The sequence below is a fragment of the Eurosta solidaginis genome, chromosome 5, assembly GCF_040869045.1.
Source record: "Eurosta solidaginis isolate ZX-2024a chromosome 5, ASM4086904v1, whole genome shotgun sequence".
NCBI classification, from domain to species: domain Eukaryota; kingdom Metazoa; phylum Arthropoda; class Insecta; order Diptera; family Tephritidae; genus Eurosta; species Eurosta solidaginis.
The window spans coordinates 137,718,391-137,740,032 of NC_090323.1; positions in this window are offsets into that span (position 1 = coordinate 137,718,391).

Here is a 21,642-nt window from a genome sequence, read left to right on the forward strand (position 1 = left end):
CTATATATTAGTATACATACATAAACACGTATAAATATAACTGTTCACCAAAATACTTGCTGTGAATATGCAGTTTGTTGCTGTTAATGCAATGGCTTTTGATGTTTTAGCTGCTCAATCAGGGAACTCATAAATAACAGTTGTGTTTATGCAATGGCTTTGTTGAGATTACGTGTCCTCAATATAGTTTGATGATACAATATTGATGAGTTACGTTATTAATTTTTGTTGTTGTTGTTACTTAACATCGCATTTAATGATAAATGGTACAATTATACACATCTAAGAGCAACAGAAGTAGTGATTTGGATCAGCTTGAAATACTGCACATTATTCTACAAATTCTTTTTGATACACGTTCAATCCGGATATACGGTCTTGAACGGAGTTCGTACGATGTAACAAATCTTTGTACTGAGTTGAAATTAATGAAACTTCTTGACGAATCTGACTTTCTGCATTAGATATTGGTTCTATATGAGGTAAACGTTCGGGTAACGATATACGAAATTCGTTTCGTATTGATTGTAATATTTTCTTGGATGCTATGGCTATAACGCGTATGTTTTTTTTTATGTACCTTGTAAATATATTTTCAATAGTTTGGCCAGCTGCGGCGAGCAAAACTGTGATGCAATGGCAGATAATGGCGTAATTGTTCAGTTGTACGTGTCCGAGTGTTTCACCAAAATGTTCATATTTTGTTGATTAAATATTTGTTGTTGGTTTTGCTTTTGTTTAAGCTATTTCCAATTCGGCGTGTATGCTTTTTGACCGATGTAAACGGGAATGAATGTCTGTTGTGTTGTTAATTAATTCTTTGTTTAAGAGATTCTTCTCATTTTGCACAATTTACTTTTTTGCTCGTTATCTGTTATGATTTTATTACAATTCGCACATATTTCTCTTATTTGTAATATTTTTTTTTTTTTTAATTTTCACTTCCATTTGTGCATAACAATGTCACAAAAGTTAGTTCACTTTATCACTAAAGCAAAATCGCCAGTGTGGAGATTGAAACCACGTTTTAAGCTTTAAACTATATTTTATTAATACGCCTAAATGTATGCGTCTATTTTATTTTTTATTTTTCACAATAATGAAAACTTTTGAAAATTGAAAAATCAATATTGAAACTTAAAATATTGATAATACATTTAAAAATTACAAAGTTCAAAGTAACTAAAATACAAAGTTAAATAAAAATAATAAGAACCCTACAAACATGTTCAAGTCTGTGCTCGTAACTGTCTGCGATGTTTCGTTTTTCTCTTCAATTTTTGTTGTTGTCTCGTCGACATCAAGATGAAAGACATACTCTTCCACGTTAATTCCCTCTAATTCCATTGCCTTTCGTAGTCGTGCCTGAAGCACGAGTTTATTGCCGGTTGTATTCAATCGACGGCTCTCCAACTCCTTCTTCAGTTACTGGATCTTCAATTCACTCCACTTTGCCATGTTCAAGTTGTATTCGAAGTCTTCGGAATTTATTCAACAATTCCTCTTCTGACACCAATTGTAACGAATTTACGGAAATTCCTCTTATTTGCAACCTTCTGCTAACGTTCGTATCACTAAAATGTTGAATAAATAACTCCACTATTCAATAATGCAAAATGGCCTTTATTAAAGTACTTCACAATAACACTTCTATTGCTCGCCAGATAGCGGCTTACATCAAACTGATTGTCGTGCCTATACTGTTGCTGCCTTTTATACTCTGTGATTTCTCGTTCGCATACTTCTAGGCGCTTCCATTTCTAGAATCTACTAGTTAGTTATCTGCTATAAAATTATAACTACAGATGCACGTGTATAGCTTCTCATATGCGCGTGTATATATGTGAGCGATACTTGCACAAACCATTGCCTACTTTTGGGAGCATCTCAGATATATGCATGTGTTTTCTCAGAGTTACCATAGTAAAATTTTATTATCAGTTATTTGTATGCAATATTTTACTTTTGGCTACTCTGTTCGATCGTCATCGTGTCGTGATCACGGTCGTTAAAACACGAGCAATGATCGGCTGATGGTGGTCCGCAAACGCATTGCAAAGGAGTATTGTTAGAGTACTCCAACATGAAAAAAATGGAACACGTAGTCCAACAATTTTTGCAGGGTATTGAACATCCTGTCAGGCAGTTGACAGTTAAGATATCACACTTAGGCAAGGTGCACATATAGCTACAATTGCTCTACGCCTCAATATCTGCACACGAAGCTACTTTCGAGCGTCGCTACAAAAAGTAAACAATTATCGAAAAAAATAAAAAATTAAATTTCTTCAGCTATATCCGTCCCCGAAACCAAAGGAAAATAGGTATTAAACGTTGTTTGCATCCCCGTGCCTTTCTAAATTATGAAAGGCATTTTAAACCACCGCGGACTAGAGAAAAGGGTGATTCCGAGTTTCCAACACTTTTTAGCTTTTTAAACGCTTCAACAATGTCTAACCAAGCTGTTGTGGAGTTTAATACTCTTTTTCGCTTTGGTAATATACCTTTCACGCACTTTTATTAACTAAAGTAACATTTTTTAACTAATTACACAAATTTGCATACAAAAAAAATGTAAACAAACACCTTGTTCTTCCTTTTTTCAAGCGTACGTATGCTCAGCGACCAACCTTGCTGTATGCTTAGCTACGCGAAAATTTCATGCTTTGTCGCTTTCATTCAGCTGACGCCTCGTATGCAGCTCTCCATTCAAATACATGTGTTCGGCATCAAAGCGTACAAATTTCGCATGCAGCGTCTATGACGCGTAGCCTCGTGTGCACCTTGCCTTACTGTTATTGTTTTGAATGTAATTCGATGAATAAGCGAGTGTTCTTTTCGTGCTCGCTTAGAATAGAACGTGCCTAGTATAGAGAAATATTCTATTTGAAAACTAAGGGGTACTGCCATCTCTATGCCGATGACTAGCTGTGACGTGAATGCACATCAATAATTAAATCATTTTGTCTACACTTATGTACGTACACGCAGCGGAGAAGAGATGCACAAACACATGCAGATATCTTATCTGAGATGCTCCTAAAGGTATGCAATTATAATTGTGGAAGTGTCGCTCACACATACAAGCGCATGGAGTATGAGAGAAGCTATAAAAATTATACATCTGTAGTTGTAGCTGAGAAATGTATAACTAACTAGTAAGTTCTGGAATTAGAAAAGCCTTGAAATATGCAACGAGGAAATCAGACAGTATAAAAAAGCGACAACAGTAGAGGCGAGAATCAGTTTCATTTAAGCTACCAGTCAGTTTGGTTATTAAGCAAGCTAGTTGCAAAGTATAAGTGTTATTGTGAAGTACTTTAATAAAGGCCAGTTTTCCATTATTCAATATTGGAGTTATTTATTCAACAGTTTAGCGATACGAACGTTATCAGAAGATTGCAAATAAGGGGAATTGCAGTAAATTCGTTACAATTGGTGTCAGAAGAGGAATTGTTCAATAAATTCTGAAGACTTCGAATACAACTTCGACATGCCAAAGTTAAGTGAATTGAAGATCCAGCAACTGAAGAAGGAGTTGGAGAGTCGTAGATTTAATACAACCGGCATTAAACTAGAACTTCAGGAACGACTACGACAGGCAACGGAATTAGAAGGAATTGACGTGGAAGAGTCTGACTTTCATCTTGATGGCGAAGAAAAAACAAAAATGGAGGAAACACCGCAGACAATGGTGAACACAGACCTGAACATGATATTGGCTACAATATCGGCGGCACAAATATCCGAAATGTCATCACAAATATCCACAAACATGTCATCCCAACTGGAATCGCAGGAGACACGTTTAACATCCCAACTGGAATCACAGGGGACACGTATTACATCCAAATGGAAACTCAACTGGAAGAACAGAAGACATATATAGCATCCCAACTGGAATCACAGGAGGCACGTATTTCAGAAATGACGTCGCAAGTGTCATCTCAACTGGAAGACCAAAAGACATATATGGTATCTCAATTGGAAGCGCAAGAGGCACGTATGTCTGAAATGTCGGCAGAAATTTTGGAACAGGTATCATCAAAACTGGAAGCGCAGGATGAAAAAATTGCGCAATTTCAGGCAGAAGTAGATGATTTGAAAGGTGGTATGGAACAGTTACAACTAATTCGCCCAGCTGTTTCAGTAAGCAATCCGAAGGTAAAAACACCATCCTTTGACGGTTCTGTTCCTTTCCAGGTCTTCAAGCTACAGTTTGAGAAGACCGCAGCAGTGAACAACTGGAATGCGGAAGATAAAGTTGCTGCACTGTTCGTGGCATTGAAGGGGCCAGCAGCCGAAATCCTACAGGCGATTCCCGTAGGAGAGCGGAACAACTATGAAGCATTGATGGCTGCTGTAGAACGACGCTATGGAAGCGAGCATAGAAAACAGATATTCCAAATTGAGTTGCAATGCCCCTACCAAAAAGCAAATGAGACATTGCAGGAGTTTGCTTCCTATATTGGCTTATCTTGCAAATGCGGACGCCCTCGTGGAATACACTGAAAGGGTAAAAATCCAGAGTTTCATAAATGGCATACGAGATGTGGAAACGAAGCGGGCTACATATGCGAATCCAAAACTAACATTTTCTGAAACGGTATCGCATGCACTGACTCAGGAAACAGCTTCCCTTTTGAGTAAGCTACGTACAAAGCTCATCGCGTGGAAGTGGAAAGGCCAGCCAGGGTAGACGCAATTTTGAAAGCATTGAAGGGTACGCAGCGGAAGAATAATGATGCAGTCAAATGCTTTAAGTGTGGAAATCCAGGGCATATTGCGCGTTATTGCAACACCAACCATAACAGTTCCAACAATGTGGGTGGTCGTAAGCGCAGAGCAGAATGAGATGGGCAAATCTCCAAGACCACTCAATCGTTAAACTAAATCGAGTCAGCCGCAAGGGGCGACAGCTGGCTCCCGCAATTGAATGCCCCATAATCTCTATCTCGCAGATTGGAAGAAGATCGCGCAATTTTACTGTTGGAGGACATGTGGATGGAAAGGAACGTTTACTGACTGTAGATACGGGTGCATCTCATTCCATCAGCGAGCGGATTTAGTCAACAAAAAGATAAGACCATTGCTTGGAGCAAGATTACGTACAGCCACGGGAGAGGACACCCAGGCAATTGGGAACGTCACGGTACTACACAATTTTATAGTGGCAGATATTGTTGATGAAATCATAATTGGAGTGGACTTCTTAATCAACCAAGGCATCAAGATCGATATGCAAAGCTAGACGATGCGATATAAGAACATGGATGTGCCGCTTAATTTCGGCTACGAGAGAGGCTACAGCAGTAAACGAGTGCTGGTGGGAGATAGTCGGCAAATACCACCAAAATTCGAGGCAGTCATCTGGGCAAAGGTTGATGGAGATTGCGGGACAAACAAATTGTGGGTTGTCGAAGCAGAAAACAAATCAGCACTGAACATACTTGTAGGAAAAACCCTGGCTATGACAAAACAAGATGGACGTATTCCGGTAAGATTACTCAATGAGTTCAAGTCATCATTCAATTTGACCAAAGGAGCTATTTTGGGAAGATGCCAAGAGGCTGAAGTAGTTATTAACTGTGAAAAGCTCCAATAACACGTTTCATCTAGTACCACTGATCTTTCAAATGACATCACGGCATGAACGCAGGGGCTAGAGGAAGCCTGTCAGAGTAAGGCAAAATAACTGCTCCTAAAGTACGCGAACATATTTGACCAGGATGGTTCCAAACCAGGCCGCACCAATGTTGTGAAACATCAAATTGACACGAGACGCGAGTCCGATACGTCAAGCTCCTCGTAGTGTTCCACTGGCGAAACGGGAAGTTGTGAGTCAAATCGTACAAGAAATGAGCGACAGCGGCGTCATCGAACCATCAGCTTGTCCATGGAGCTCACCGGTAGTACTTGTAAAGAAGAAGGATGGAAAAATAAGGTTTTGCGTGGACTTCCGGAAGTTGAATGACGTTACGAAAAAGGATAGCTACCCATTGCCAAGAATTGACGATAGTATGGACTCGCTATCTGGTACGAAATGGTTTTCCACACTGGACTTGAAAAGCGGCTACTGGCAAGTTGAGGTGAAGGAGGAAGATAAAGAGAAAACAGCCTTCAGTGTCGGTGATGGTTTTTGGCAATTTACAGTGATGCTTTTTGGACTTTGTAATGCACCAGCTACTTTTGAGAGACTCATGGACCAGGTACTGAACGGTCTACATTAGAAAACATGCTTGGTGTACCTGGACGACTTTATCGTATTGGGCAAGAATTTTGATGAACATCTTAAGAACTTGGAGGAAGTTTTCCAGAGAATAGCTGGCGGTGGTCTGAAGTTAAGTCCCAAAAAGTGTGCGCTGTTTAAAAAGGAAGTAAATTATTTGGGTCACAAGGTAGCGACAGAGGGCATCTGCACTGCAAACGAAAAGATAGGCTGTAAAGGATTAGCCAAGACCACAGAACCTACATAAATTGAAAAGTTTCCTTGGGCTGTGCACATATTACCGCCGGGTTGTAGCAAATTTTTCCAGTGTAGCCCATAGCCTACATGAGCTTACAAGAAAAAATAAAGCTTTTGAATGGAAGAAACAGCAAGAAGTGGCTTTCCAGACATTGAAAGAGCGTTTGTGTACTGCCCCAATGTTGGCATATCCGATTCCAGGAGCAACATTTATTCTATTCACAGATGCGAGTGGATATGCTATAGGAGGCGTTCTATCACAACTGGTCGATGGACAGGAGAAGGTAGTTGCTTATTACCGCCGTTCGATTGGAAAACCAGAGAGGAACTACTGCGTTACGCGGAGAGAGCTGTTGGCATTGGTAGAGTGCATTAAACATTTTCACAAATACCTCTACGGCCAGCGATTCCGTGTCAGGACAGATCACGCAGCCTTAAAATAGCTTCTGCAGTTCCGTAACCTGGAAGGACAATGGGCACGGTGGATCGAGCGACTACAAAGCTATGACTTTTCCATTGAACATCGAAAAGGTAGTACCCATGGAAATGCCGATGCATTGTCACGAAGACCATGTAGTTTGGAATGCAAGCACTGTTCAAAGGCCGAGGCTAAAGAAGACATTATACATGTTCGGCTAATGACTATAACGTGTACGGATGAATGGGACAAGGAACAACTAAGAAAGTGTCAGCTAGAATATACAGATCTGTCACATGTTATGCAAGGGCTCTAATGAAACGAAAGACCAAACAGAGAAGAGATGTTAGCAGAGAGTCCCATTGTGTATTGGGCACAGTGGAATAGTTTAGAATTGATATCCGGTTGCTTGCATCGAGTATGGGAGAGTGAGGATGGTCAAAGAAAAAAGAAACTGATAGTTTTCCCAGAAAGAGGATTCCTGACGTGCTCAGCGAGCTGCATAATGGTCCAAGCGGAGGTCATCTTGGAATCACGAAGACGCTTGAGAAGATTAAACAGAGATTCTATTGGGTTGGTTGCCGTCAGTCGGTCACTGAGTGGATTACGAACTGCGAGGTTTGCAGCAGAGCGAAAGGGCCCAAAACCCGAAGTCATGGCCAGATGAAGCAATATATTTCAGGTGCGCCATTTGAAAGGATCGCTGTGGATGTCGCCGGTCCATTTCCTACTAGCAACGGCGGAAATAAATATGTACTGGTAGTTATGGATTATTTCAGCAAGTGGCCAGAGGTAAACCCAATCCCAAATCAAGAAGCGGAAACAGTAGCAGAAGTGTTTATAAAAAATTGGGTTGCAAGGTATGGTACAATGGATTTACATTCTGACCAAGGCAGGAATTTCGAATCAGCTGTGTTCCAGGAAATGTGTAAATCATTGGGCATTCGAAAAACACGGACAACTGGATTGCATCCTCAATCCGATGGTATGGTAGAACGATTCAATAGAACATTGGAGGAGCACTTAAGGAAAGTAGTAAACAAGTACCATAAAGAGTGGGATACCCGAATACCATTATTCTTGATGGCTTACTGATCAGCAGTGCATGAGACAACGGGCCAAACCCCTGCAAAAGTAATTCTTGGCAATTACCTTAGACTGCCAGCTGATTTTAAGTTTGGTATAGATGACAATGCGGAGAGTAATGTCAAGAAATCCACTGGTGATTTGGAAGAAGAGCTAAGAGAAATACATGATCTGATAAGGCAACGTACAAAGATTATGAGTGACAAGATGAAAGCCAGATAAGATAAAGCAATTAATTCGGAAGGTTTTCAGGTAGGAGATTTGGTGCTGTTATACAACCCACAACGTAAAAAAGGTTTGCCCCAAAAATTGCAGTGTAATTGGGAAGGCATAATCAAAGTTGTAAAACGGATCAACGATGTAGTGTACCGCATACAAACCATCGGTAAACCCTGTACCAAAATGAAAGTGGTCCATTTGGAAAGGCTGGCAACGTTTAGATCTAGAGATTTGTCTGATCGGGACGATCAGACTTAGGTGCAAGGCAGTGTTACGAATGTTAGCAACACTAAGGGGTACTGCCATCTCTATGCCGATGCTAAGCAGTGACGTGAATGCACATCAATAATTAAATCATTTTGTCTACACCTATGTACGTACACGCAGCGGAGAAGAAATGCACAAAGACATGCAGATATCTTATCTGAGATGCTCCTAAAGGTATGCAGTTATAATTGTGGATGTGTCGCTCACACATACAAGCGCATGGGGTATGAGAGAAGCTATAAAAATTATACATCTGTAGTTGTAGCTGAGAAATTTATAACTAACTAGTAAGTTCTGGAATAAGAAAAGCCTAGAAATATGCAACGAGGAAATCAGACAGTATAAGAAGGCGACAACAGTAGAGGTGAGAATCAGTTTCATTTAAGCTATCAGTCAGTTTGGTTATTAAGCAAGCTAGTTGCAAAGTATAAGTGTTATTGTGAAGTACTTTAATAAAAGCCATTTTTCCATTATTCAATATTGGAGTTATTTATTCAACAGTTTAGCGATACGAACTTTGGCAGAATATTACAAATAAGGGGAATTGCAGTAAATTCGTTACAATATTATAAATCTCCATTCCTGAATGGCTCAAAATACTTTAACTCAAAGCTAAAGTGTGTGTGTTATTGAATGGTAAAATATAATTCAATATAGAGTGGGAATGTAGGAACCATTCCCAATCTTTAATTAATGTAAACTTGAAATGAATGCACACTTTTTTCCATTCATTACTAAATACTTTTTCCCCAAGGTTATTTTTTGGTATACTTTCATTGCCATCAGATATATTAAATCAATTTAGGAGTTGGGTGCAAAAAAGGCGTAAAATTTATCAATAGAAATAATAGCCCCTTGTGGCGTCGCAGCTAGAAGGTGGACTATTGAAACCAACGGGAAACGTTTAAATTTGTTTAGCTAATGATTTCCCATACGTTTATTTCTAAAGAAATACATAAATTAATACAACATTGAATATTAGGCACATTTTCTGAAATACTCACCGCAGTTCACGTCCTCCTTCTTAACTTGTTGCGACACTAATGGCATTCAACTACTTTTAAAATAAGCAATTGAGCTCGTACGAAGGAGAAACGCAAAGTGTGGTGAGTTGACATGAATATTTGAGAACATTGAGAACAAAAATTGTAATGACAGTAAACGAAATAACAGAAGGAAACGAAATACTCTTGCCAGTGTTCGGTATTTAAATGAAGAAAACTTATCGATTGTGGATTCATAACATCCCCCACCCCGTGAATCACTATGATTAACCATTGTCGACGTCAACCACGGCTAGTTTGGATGTCGCACGACGAAGAAGGCCTGCTTTCCTTCTGATGTCAGCTCGCCTTATTTCACCATCGACGCCTTTATACACTCGTTCCAATACTCCACGGCTCCACTGACGTCGCGGCATACCAGCATCGCAAATGAAGACGAGTTCGCCCTCCTTCAACGGTTTTGTTCGAGCACACCATTTGACGCGCCTGGTTGATGTGGGTAAATACTCAAGTACCCATCGTTTCCAAAACCGCTGCCGTAATCGCCGCGCTATCTGCCACTGTTTTCTTAATGTCCATGTTTTTTCTTCCGGCTCAGTTAGCCGCGGAGTGTTCGCGGTATTAGCTGTACCCAACAGGAAGTGGTTAGGCGTAAGCGGCTCATCCTGGTCAGCTGATGTTGCTACGTGCATTAACGGACGGGAGTTAATAATATTTTCAGCCTCTATAATGGCGCTTTGTAAGGTATGCTCCCGAGGCGACATTTCTTTTAACATATGATACAACGCTCGCTTAACGCATCTGACCATCCGTTCCCAAATACCTCCTTCGGACGGGTTACTTGAGCAGTTAAAAATCCACTCAACCCCTCTGCTTGATAATTCACTCTACACCTCGAAAACCTCGTCGAAACGCCGAGCTATCTGGTCGACACCCACAAAGTTCTTTCCGTTATTGCAGGTACTCCTCGACGATTGATGAAATTTCGAATAGCCAAAATGCACGAATCCGTCGTCAAGTCATGCGCCACTTCTAGATGTACGGCGCGAATGGTTGAGCAGGTGAAAAGTGCTATCCACCGCTTTTCTGTCCGCCGCCCAATGGTAACTGTTTAGCGGCCCAAAATAGTCAAATCCAGTGTAAGTAAATGGACGGACAAACGGCGTCAATCCATCCACGGGAAGCTGACCCATTATTGGCGTAAACGGTTTAGCACTCTCCAACTTACATACCTGGCAACTCGCTATCACCTTTCGCAACTCTCGCCTTAGCTGGATGATCCAGAAGTTTTGCCTTATTTCTCCGATCGTAGATTCAATATTTTGATGTTTCATACGCTGGTGGTAATCGCGGATAACAAGCGTGGTGATTGCATGCTTCGCAGGCAGGATAATTTGATGAACCGCCTCGAAGGATAAACAACTTGCAGCTTCGATTCTCCCACCTACACGCATAACCCCATCGCTATACAAAACCGGCGATAGGCTTCGAATCGTACTATCAGTAGGCGCCATCTGCTTTTCCTTTAGGTGGCGTATCTCTGGGGAGTAAAAGGCAGCTTGAGCCTGGCGACATAGTAGCTTCTCAGCTAAATTTAACTCCGAGCTGGTTAAACCGATTTGTTCCTTTGGATCCGATTGATGGCGCACATGCTTGATAAATCTTAGAACCCACTCAGTTGTTCTTTTTAAACGCATATACGACGAAAAACGACTGAAGTCGATGAGGGCCGAGTTGGTAGCTACGAGCAGGGAGGCGGCCCAAACGACTTCGGACGTTGCAACAGGATCGGTGCTATCACCAACATCTTTCGGCCAAAGACGTTCTGCTTGTTTTAAAAACGTAGGTCCTGTAAACCATCGCGATGTGGTGGCTAAATCGATGCCTTGAGCACGGCGTGTAGCGTCGTCCGCAACATTGTCCAGAGTTGAGATCCATCGCCAATCTTGGGACTCCGTCGTGGCAAGAATCTCTGCCACTCGATGCGCTACGAATGGCTTATATCGACGTTGTGAAGACTTGATCCAGCTGATCACCGTTGAAGAATCGCTCCAAAAAATGCTCGAGTGAACTAAAACTTTATGTTCCTGAATTACCATCTGCGCCATACGCGTCCCAAGCACTGCTGCTTGTAACTCAAGCCTTGGTATGGATGTAGTTTTCATGGGCGCGCACTTCGTTTTGGCACATATTAAGGCCGTTCGTATTCCTTCGCTTGTTGTGAATCGCCAGTAGCACACAGCGGCATATGCCTCCTCACTGGCATCTACAAAGACATATTCAGGAAAGTAATGACGCCCAACTTGTACCTGTGTGTGTGTGGTTTATTTACATTTCCTTTCCAGCTTTCCCACCATGTGTTCATATCAGCAGGAATCGACGTATCCCACTCAATTTTTCGGCGCCAGACTTCGCGTAGTAGTAGCTTCGCCCCAACCGTGAGGTGGCACAAGAATCCTAAAGGATCAAGAATTGACATGACGTAACTGAGCAGCTCTCTCTTTGTCGGCGATCGACTTCCCTCGATTACATCTTTTTTCACACGCGAAAACCTGAGTTCATACCTGAAAACATCATCTTGCGGCTGCCAGAACATACCTAAGACTTTCGTCGCTACTATATTTGATCCGCCAAAGTGGATGTTCTCTTCAGCGCTATCACCCTTTTCCCGGAGTGAGTTAGCCACATCAGACGAATTTGAAATAAAACCACGCATTTGAAACCCCCCCCTACTCTATGGATGTCGCGCACCTGCTTAGCAACACGAATCGCTTCCTCAACTGACTGGAAACTGTCAACAAAATCGTCAACATAATGGTGCTTAATTATAGCTTCTACGGTGCGAGGGAAAGTTTGTTTATGTCGTAATGCATTTAAGATTTTTACGTACTCTGCTATACAAGGCGAGCAGGCGGCACCAAAGGTCATGACCTGCATCTCATAAACGTCGGGATCATATCTGTTATCGATCCTCCACAGAAATCTCTGCGCGTGTCTATCTTCTAGCTGCACTAAAACTTGGTGGAACATTTCTTTAATGTCACCACAGACTGCGACGGCGCCCATTCGAAAACTAAGTAAAACATTCGCCATCAGCTGGTAATCTTGTGGCCCTTTTAGCAAATAAGAATTCAGCGACACTCCCTCAACGGCTGCAGCTGCATCGAACACTAGACGTAACTTTCCTGGCTTGTTGAGGTTTACGACTGCGAAGTGAGGGAGGTACCATACCTTCGGGTGAGACAAGTTGATCTCGGCGGGTGTCAGCTTCCGAACGTAATCGCTGTATATGTACTTCTGCATAATGCCTTTGTAAGCGTCGGCAAAATTTTCGTCTTTTTTCATTCTTCGCTCGATCCCACACAACCTTATTTTAGCCATTACATAGCTATCCGGCAACTGAACACAGTCGCTCTTCCACAGCAGGCTCGCTTGGTATCTACCTCCTACTCGCGTAACTGTGGTCTTCAAAATATGCTCGGCTCATGTGTCTTCCTCACCTTTCACGAGCGGTGCCGCTCTGACTCCGAAGTTTTCAATATCGAAATATCGTTGCATCATTTCGTGTAGATTATCATCGTGAACTTGGCCTATGTGCATACACTTTGCTCTTGGCAGATTACTTTGGCTGGTTTGCCCAAATACGACCTATCCTAATTTCGTGTTTGCTGCAAAAGGGCCGCTGTGACTAAGTTCTATGGTTCCAAAAGGTAGTCCTAAATGGCAATTGTCTAACCCTATTAATATTTTAGGCGTTGCATTGGTATAAGACTGAGGCTCGATGTGAAAAATTTCTTTAATTTTTGCGACGTCGCAAGCCCTAAGGCTTTGAGTTGGCAAGTTGAGATTCGAAACGGCATAAATGTGGCGTAACTTGTGCCTCTTACTCATACCCTTACCGCTAATTTTTAACTCGACCAGACTGGCCATCTCTTGCGTGGTTCTTCCACCAAACTATTGTACATTAAGTTCGCATTGCTTTCCGCCTATACCTAATTCATCGACTATCCCCTTGTCTACCATAGTAATAGACGAACCTTCGTCAAGCATCGCGTAAGTATTATAATGTTTATCTTGGCTATATAAAGTTACCGGAACTACACGGAACAATACCGTATCAGGCTTACTTAGTGTCAGCGTACAATTTAATACGGTGTGAATGGGGTTAGACTCACATTCAACGCGCTTACCTGGTTCCGTGGACGTAGAGTTCTGACCGAATTCATGCAGTAATTTGTTGTGCCATCTTTGGCATCCATTTGCAGAGCACATTACGCGATTACGACATTCGCGAGCTGAATGACCGTTCTTCAAACAAGAAAAGCATAGATCATGACGTTTAATCTCTGCCCATCTATTTGCTACATTGCTTTCTAAAATCTTCTTACACGTATAACCTTATGCTGGCCCCGGCAGATAGCATAAGTGGCAGTACCTTTGAGCCTATCCTTTTCTACTTTGACGTTTTCTTTGTTATTGTTTTCAACAGCATGCAAGACCACTCTACTACGACGGCCCTCACAGTCTTGCAACGTACAAACTAAATTGGCGACTTCGGTTAGCCAGTTGCTAAAATCGGCTATGGTTGCGAAAGGCTTTATTGTAGAAGCATATTTTGCCCAATCCCTCTTTGCTCATTGGAAGCTTGCCGATTAATTCGTCTAGTAGAGAAGGATTTGCAAGGTGCTGATATCCATTAACTGACTGCAAGAATATAGCGAGGTTTTTTGTTTTCGACGCAAAAGGTATTAACTTATCGATGGCTGCTTCGGAGATTGGAGGGATTTCTCTAAACTGACGAAGTTGACTACGAATTAACAATTCCGGCCGCCCACACCGAATCTGTAGTTGATCCATCACGGCGCCGACATTGTCCGGGTGTATGAGCAAAGATTTAACTACCTCTCTTGCTTCACCTTTCAGGCTTTTTAACAAACGTTGGTTATTTTCCAGATTTGTGTAACCATAAACGGCAGTGGATTCGTAAAAAAACGTTTGAAAAAATTGGCCAGTCCTCGGGGCAGCCACTAAATTCTGGCAGGTCTTGAACTTTTCGTGGCGCTGCATAACTATTCGACATGTTCGGCAGTTGCATTGGCGGAAGTCCATTTACAAGTGAATTTGGGCACCCTGATGTCGTTATGGTCTGACCAGACGACGTAGCTACAAAACTATTTGCATATTGCGAAGTAGGTGCGCGTGCACTTATAGGGGGAAAGCTGTGAGTATTGGTAAAGACATTCCCGTGTGAGAAATATGGACTTACGCTGTTTTGAATGTTACCGACAGAAAATTCTGGAACAGCGATATTGCTAGGTGTACCGTTTTGCGCTGCTAAGAAGACTGCGACATCGCTGCTCTGAGCTCTGCCAGCAGTGGCGTTCGACGTCGGCTTAGCAGAGTAGCCGCTAAGGCGCAGACTTTCTTCATATGTTGCGCGCTGGTTATTATATTCCCTTAGTTGGGCTTGAGTATCCCACTGGGTTTCCAAAGAATTAAATTTTTCTAATAGAAAACTCACCTGTTGATTTTCCATATTTCCTAACCCGGCGGTATGTGTGGTGATTGGAATGAGAACACTGGCTGACCTCTGTTGATCTGTAGTGACGGCGATGTTGCTGTTGGTGCGGTTTGCTTCGGTGGTTACTGCTGTAGTGGTTACCGTGGTAGTGGTGGTGTTAACCAACGTGGTGGTTATCGGATGGGCTGTCTTGGTAGCTCCGGATGTACTAGGAGTTGAAGAGGCACTCTTAAGCAAATTCGTTGTTTGACTGTTGTTAGCCATACTCGAGGATACAGATGTTATTGGTGTTATATTTTCGTTATCTAGGCGGGGGCTTCTTCTCGGAGGAGTTCGATGCATACCTTACTCCAATATTTCACTGGCAAGACTATTTCGTTAAAACTTAAGAAAACGATCGTAAAAAAAAAACAACTAATAAAATACTAAGTAACATTTGTAGTCAAAGGTTTGCCTCTTGTCCAACGAGAAATGTGTTACTTCTTAAGGTACGCGCACATTACGCTGCGCGACACATAGCAGCAGCGGCGCCTCACAGAGCGACATATTTTGGCAATTCACATTAAGCGGCAATCGAGCGACACATTGCGGCAAAAGTTTCTGTTTAAGGTAAGGCCACATTAGGCTGCACTACGCAGTACTGCACTGCATTACAAAATATTCTTTGCATGTATTCTTATGAGGCAATTCACACATAGCGTCAGCAGCACTGCGCGACCCGGCACAACGCGGCAAATTTGATCAACTAGGCAAAAAAGCCGCGTTAGGAAGTGTCGCGCAGTGCTGCTGCCGCTAGGTGTGAATTGCCTCATAAGAATACATGCAAAGAATTTTGCACAATCTTTTTTCAATCTGTGCAAAAGAGTGTGGAACTCTCCTTCCTCATATCTTGAGGATGAGATGTCTTGGACCCATAGCCACGATCTTTTTCTTTTCCTTTCCTCTTCTTCGCACAAAAATGAAATAATTACAGCTTCAAAAACTGTGTCGTCCATTTTGCAAACAAAAATAAACAGAAACTTTTGCCGCAATGTGTCGCTCGATTGCCGCTTAATGTGAATTGCCAAAATATGTCGCTCTGTGAGGCGCCGCTGCTGCTACGTGTCGCGCAGCGTAATGTGCGCGTACCTTTATTTTTGTTTGCAAAATGGACGACACAGTTTTTGAAGCTTTAATTATTTCATTTTTGTGCGAAGAAGAGGAAAGGAAAAGAAAAAGGTCGTGGCTATGGGTCTAAGACATCTCATCTTCAAGATATGAGGAAGGAGAGTTCCACACTCTTTTGCACAGATTGAAAAAAGATGGCGCCAAATTCTTTGCATGTATTCTTATGAGGCAATTCACACCTAGCGGCAGCAGCACTGCGCGACACTTCCCAACTCGGCTTTTTTGCCTAGTTGATCAAATTTGCCGCGCTGTGCCGGGTCGCGCAGTGCTGCTGACGCTATGTGTGAATTGCCTCATAAGAATACATGCAATGAATATTTTGCAGTGCAGTGCAGTGCTGCGTAGTGCAGCCTAATGTGGCCTTACCTTTATGCCAATGTAATAATGACATCTGCTTTGAAAGCTGACTGCGGAGTTCCCAAAAAAGCGTAATTTCATGTCTATACGAGAATTTGATGTTCTATGTTACGGCGTCGACAAATGCTTGACCATACGCTGGATGCGTTGGCGTTAACGAAATGTACAATATTGGTGGTGGCAAATTTTAACACAACACTCGATGCGGTGGTGTTAATAAGGTTTTGTCGCAGGCTGCGACGGCGTTTGGCTCATAAATTATCTTCGCTGGCTGCGAATGCGTTTGCTATGCAAATCTGCTGGCTACTTCACGTTTGCTTTAACATTTGTCGCTGGCTGCGACTGTGTTTAACAAAATGGCTGCTGACTGCAGCTGCATTCTAATACAAATTCTTTGACAGTGAATGCGCTGCGAAATAAAAATGTGGCGTCGCAGCTAGAAGGTGGACTAATGAAATCAACGGGAAACGTTTAAATTTGTTTAGTTAACGATTTCCCATAAGGTTATTTCTAAAGAAATACATAAATTAATACGACATTGAATATTAGGCACATTTTCTGAAATACTCACCGCAGTTCACGTCCTCCTTCTTAAGCTGGAGACATTGGTGCTTTATCGGTAACCTTTTAACAGCTGATTCGACCAACCTTATGAGAATCAATGCAATCGATTATTGGTGCCGCTAAGGTCGTAACCGTATCGTAGCCAACCAATTGGGTTTTGGTTTACCGTCGTAACGATAAACAGCTGATTACGTTAGGGATACGGATACAACGATACGACATACGGCACCAATGACTCCGGCTTTAACTTGTTGCGACACCAATGGCATTCAACTACTTTTAAAATAAGCAGTTGAGCTCGTACGAAGGAGAAGCGCAAAGTGTGGTGAGTTGACATGAATATTTGAGAACATTGAGAACAAAAATTGTAATGACAGTAAACGAAATAACAGAAGGAAACGAAATACTCTTGCCAGTGTTCGGTATTTAAATGAAGAAAACTTATCGATTGTGGATTCATAACACTCCTTCTAATTATTCAAGTAGTTTAATATTTAAAAATTGATGAGATTAACACCGGCTTATAATAATTGAATATTCAATCATTAATTTTGAAAAGAAAGAATCATTTACTGGCATACTGCGATTTTAACATTTCAAAAACCTCCACATAATCATCATCAGTCAATTTCCAATGTTATCAAAGGTTTCACCGAGATTCGAACCGCAAATCACACGGTGAAACTGCAGTTGCCTTAAATCATCGCAATATGCCAGTAAATGTTTCTTTCCTTTCAGTGTCTCTTAAACTTCGCAAAGACAATCTATTGCTTTCTTGCTATATGTCAAAATGGTTCTATATGACCTGCTTATTTTGCTATTGTAGTAAAATGGATTTTGTAAATGAACACATTGTGCATTGACCAGAAAGAGTAAATTGTGGTTATCTTTTGTCGATAATATAACAAAAACAGATACTTGAGTTTAAGTCATTTAAATTTAAATATATCAAAGTACATAGGACTATCGGCGATTTCGTTGGAGCTTCCTAATTCCGAGAATTTCGATAAATATATGTATAATTCCATTGCAACAGCGATTCAGGCTTTTTCTATTCACCTGAGTCACCTTCCCACAAAAAAAAATGTTTCATTGGGAGGTTATTAATTTCCCTCCCCACAAAGAGATTGACTGGTTCCATCGGACTACAGTTTTTTACAGCTGATGTTTTCACAGTGTTTGACGGAATATAAATATAGGACCCGAGTGATTGAGAAGGACCATTAGTCTCTCTGCTCCTTGCATTACTTGAGCAGATTTGTATTCAAAGTTAATTTTCTTTGCTATCAAAAAAGCTACAACTACCTATAGAGCCTACTTTAAATGACTGTAATTACAAACTAATGTGTTTAGAAGAACATTTTTCTTAGAAAATAGAGAAAAATAGTAATTGCTATTGCAATTTGCAAACTCACAAACCAGTATAGGTACAGTATTTGACCATAAACCGCTAAGAAGAATATATGAAGGAACTTAAGAGCTTTTATAATATATAACTTTCAATTGTTTAATCAACAATTGAGGACGTTCAAATGTAGATTAGTACTTTTTCATGCAAGCCTTTATATTCCACATTGGCAACACTTATTTAGAACGATGACAATTTTCGGAACAGGGATGTTGAAATCTTTGTCGTTTGCTTTTTTTATTATTAAATTTTTAGGAAAATTTCAGTAAGAGTACTTTTCCAGTTAAATTCTTTGTGCTTTATTACCATTTAAATATCGAAAAAACTGGTCATTACGGACAATAATTAATTGTTGTGTAGATATTTTGAAGTGGCTTTAATTAAATGCAACCATGTGATATTTGAGCGGGTTTTGTGCATGTACAACATTTTTCATAATTGATTGGTACTAGAAAAGTGTGTGCACACTCAGTAAAGGCTGCATTCATTTGAATGCTTATTTTGTGTTGAAAAATGTTTGTGTTTCATTCAATTACTTCATTCTTTCTTAGAATGAGTACGGGAGTGCATTCTTTTTTTCCACTACTGAATGAAGAATGGGTTAACTTTTAAGCCACATTCCTTAACAAGGAATGAATGAATGAAGAACAAGCATTCTTTAATCAATAATTTAAAATTTCAAATGATTGCACAGTTTTACAGCTCTGATATATACGACACTTAATTCAAAAGTATAATACTATAACATAATATTTACATATATCTACCAAATAAAATACAAATACGTACTACCTACACCCGAAGACAGACCTACATATATTTAAAAAATGGAAAACCAACCACCAAAATTGCAGATACTTAAAGCTCGCGTAGGAGTACTCTTGCATATGATCCTCTGTGGGTGCTCAATGGAGTACTACAGTGAAAGTACTTTGGTATGTACTCTATGGAATACTCACAAACAAAGCGAGAGTGGGATCACCTACTCCTCCTAGGACATCGCAATGTTAATTGGAGCACAATTTTTCTATGAATACAGATTAGTTTTGGAACACTCCTATACTCCTAAGGAAGTATTCCTTACACTATTTATGGAGTACTCGCGTTTTTTGAAGGGTATTGTAAGGAATACTCCTTTGGGAGTATAGGAGTGTTCCAAAACTAATCTGTATTCATACAAAAAATGTGCTCCAATTAACATTGCGATGTCCTAGGAGAGGACTCTCGCTTTGTTTGTGGTATTCCATGAGTACATACGTGAGAGTACTTTCCAAAGTACTTTGACTGTAGTACTCCATAGAGCACCCACGGAGGATCATATGCCAAAGTACTAAAGAGGAATTGTGTTGTCGGAAATTATCGGAGTGAATTTAATTTAAAAAGAAAGTAAATGAAGAGGGGCAATACAACTCTTATATTTTATACTACGAATATTCTTACGTTATTTTGCATTTGCGTGAATAAAGGAACTAATATTTCTCTATACTATAGTATGTATACATAAAACCAGTGCTCTGTTGCATTTTGTCAGAGTTGCCATAGTAAAATTTTATCATCAGTTATTTGTATGCAATATTTTTTATGGCAACTCTGTTCGATCGTCATCGGGTTGTGATCACGGTCGTTAAAAAACGAGCAATGATCGGCTGATGGTGGTCCGCAAACGCATTGCAAAGGAGTATTGTTAGAGTACTCCGACATGAAGAAAATGGAACACGCAATCCAACAATTTTTGCAGGGTATGTCTACTTTTTAGCGTTTTGACAGGGTGTTCAATATGGCGGCGCATAGTGCCGGCTATCTTCAGAGGGTGATAGAAGGAGGTACAGAATGAGACAGCGATAGTCAGTTACAAATCAAGTGATCCAATCACCTTGAAATTTTGACGTCTATGCAGAAGATATCACACTTATATGGCCCATACATGACACAAAATCCATGCGCAAATATAAACCGAAGAAATTTGTGCAAATGAGAATCGTATCAAAATCATTTTGTTTTTAGCGCAGTTCTCTGCGCAAATAGCGCAACCAGTGCACACACTAGGCAAATCCTTGTGCAAATTGGTAATTGGCACAACAGCCGTCATCCAGTGCGTTTTACAGCTCCGGGTCACGCTCAATTCTCACGGGGAATGCACTTGATCATTGAGAGACTTGAGAAACAGGGGGTCAATTCCCTAACTGTGAAAAACTGAAAAATGTACACTCATTGAAAACTCATTTGCACACACAATTTACACTTTAAATTTTCATGCGATTCTGTAAATTATTGTGCACATTGTTTTGCTGAATGTAAAAGTCTTATGTCAGTGAGAAAATACTCATCAAACGCCATGAAAACAAAAAGTCATTCTGCAACAGTGCGTATGAGTTTTGAATGTCATAATAGTGTACACTGGCTGCCAAGAAAACTCACGAAGTTTTTATCAAAGTTTACACAATTTCTTGTGTACACTTTAAAACTCACAGCGAATAGGGCCCCAGATGTCGTGATATTTTCGCACACCTGAAATGTGATAGGCAGGTGTCGCCGCTGTTTTTCATTTAACTCATACCACAATTCACACACATAAGATTGTGCATTCACGAGTTCAAAATTGCTTCGTTCTGCGCATCTACGTCATACTTGACTTCTTCAGCGAATGAAAGAAAGATTTTTTTTTTTCAAGGGGTGGCGGGGGTCCTAAAAATCACAAAATTATCATCCGCAACTCTAGGAAACTCTTAGTTTATGAAATACTTGAAACACAATGCTGAGCGACGACGATATACGCCGCGTCGGGCGATGACATTTCTCAAATTACGCCCAGACATTTCGTCTACTTAAAATCCAATGCCCATCGAAATTGACGCTGTTTATTCAGAGTGGCCATTATTTAGAAATAAAGGTGAAAACAATTAAAACTTTTTTAATTCTCTGCATTAGCACTTGACTGCTAAAAAACCCCCCTAAAATGTTAAGAAATTAACAAAACAAAACAAAAATGTTAGGAAATTAAATTAAAAATTATATGTAAAGAAAAAAATTTGTTTTTGGATATCATGTTTTCTTTTTTTATACTTAAAATATTGAACAGCAGCAACCCTTGGGACGTTTGTCGTCATCGCCCGGCGGCGACGATAGAAATAAATCTATCGTCGCAAAATTACGTCGCGTAAATTT